The sequence below is a fragment of the Penaeus monodon genome, chromosome 38 (genome assembly GCF_015228065.2).
Source record: "Penaeus monodon isolate SGIC_2016 chromosome 38, NSTDA_Pmon_1, whole genome shotgun sequence".
Classification (NCBI taxonomy): Eukaryota; Metazoa; Arthropoda; class Malacostraca; order Decapoda; family Penaeidae; genus Penaeus; species Penaeus monodon.
In genome coordinates, this window is record NC_051423.1 from 26722379 (window position 1) to 26724318 (window position 1940).

Genomic DNA, 1940 nt, shown 5'->3' on the forward strand with positions numbered 1-1940 from the left:
TGTGTGGGGTGTGTGTGCTGTGTTGTGTGTGTGTTTTTGGTGTGTGGGGTGTGTGTGTTGTGTGGTGTGTTTTGTGTGTGTGTGTGGTGTGCGTGTGTGTGTGGGGTGTGTGTGGGGTGTGTGTGTGTGTGTGTGGTGTGTCTGTGTCCCGTGGGTTTGAATCGGTTTGGGAGGATTCGAACTTACCCGATTTGTTTCCCCCGGTTTTTGGGGAAAACGAACCTTATCATACTTGATAGTACCGTCACAGCTATAGCCAGTCTTTCTTGCTGCTAAAGTTTTTAAGAATCATTAAACACTATGCTGAGAATATTACCCTAAGAAACCCAATTTGAAAGGGGTTTCATTTCAATCTTTTCATATATCGAATAACGTAGTCAGTTCTGCGGATTATATCTACATTTATATTTCTATTAGAATATAAAGGGATAGCAAGGTAACAGTTGATAACAGAAGGACTAACCTGGATTGTTTTATCTTACCCTTTGTTTTTCTCCGGCGATGAAACCCCCGGGCCCTTTTCTGCCGAAGGGCGTTGGCTCCTTTCCCCAAAACTGGGAATACAAAGAACTTTCCTTTTGCTTTTAAAAATTTTCCCTAATTATATTTACCATTCTTTATTCATTTAATTTTATCATCTATATCCTATTACCTTTCTTTTGCGTGCGAGAGTGAGTTTCTTTATAAATTGATGCAAATGTGCCTTAAGAAAAGTTGTATAACAACCCGGCGTTCACTTGACACTGTGTGTGTGCGTTTGTGCGCAGGCGCGACACACACACACACACCACACAAACAAAACAACACACACACACCCACACACACCCTATATATATATATTATTATATATAATATTAAAAATATATATACATATTATATACATATAACATTATTTTATGCATATATATATATATATTTTTTATATATATTATTTTATATTATTATATACACAAAACACCCATAAAAAACACACACACACACCACACACACACACACAATACTACATATAATATATAATATAATATAATTTATATATATATATATAATATATATATATATAATTATGCTTTTATATAAAATATATATTATATAAATAAAATATAATAATATATTATATATATGCATATACATGTTATATTCATTTCAATTTCAGTTTATATTTTGGGAAAAAAAAGGGATGCAGGGTAAAAAAATTTATATCAATGGGCCCAACTGCATAGTTTTTCCCCCGAATTTTTTGGGAATATAAAGTGTAGGTAAAAACCGCGGTGGCCGAGTGGTTTTTGAGCATGGACTCAAAACCGGCACGAAAAGGCCCAAACTGAGTTCGAGGGTTTTGAGTCACCGGCCGGCCCCGTTGTTCCCTTGGGGGGAAAGGAAATTCACCTCGATTGCCTACCTAAACCCTGGGTGGCCAAGCCCGCCCAAGTCAGTGCTGGTCCCCCAAACCCCGGGTAAAAAAAGAGAAAATTTCCTAAAAAGGGAAAACCCGGCACCTTTTCCGTGGGAAAAGGAAAATGGGGGGCCCCCACCACGGCGGCTCAACATGAACCACCCCTTTTAAAAAAAAAAAGTGTGGGACACACAAAACACACTCTCTCCCCTCTCCTCTTCCCCCCCCTCCCCTTTTCCCCTCTCTCTCTCTCCCACACACACACACCAAAACACCAAAAAACACCAACACACCACACACACACACACACCACACACCAAAACACACACCACACCCCAACACACCACAAAAAAAAAACAAAATATAGGCCTTTTTTACCCCCAGAAAAACCCCCCGTTTTTAAGTTGCATAAGGGGCCCTACAAAAATGACATACAAATTTTTGAAAAAAAAAGGGGAAATTTTTCTTTTTTCCCCCAAATTTTTTTTTACGTAAAGAAAATCCCTAAAAAAAAAATTAAAGTACATAAAACGCTGGTGTGAATTTT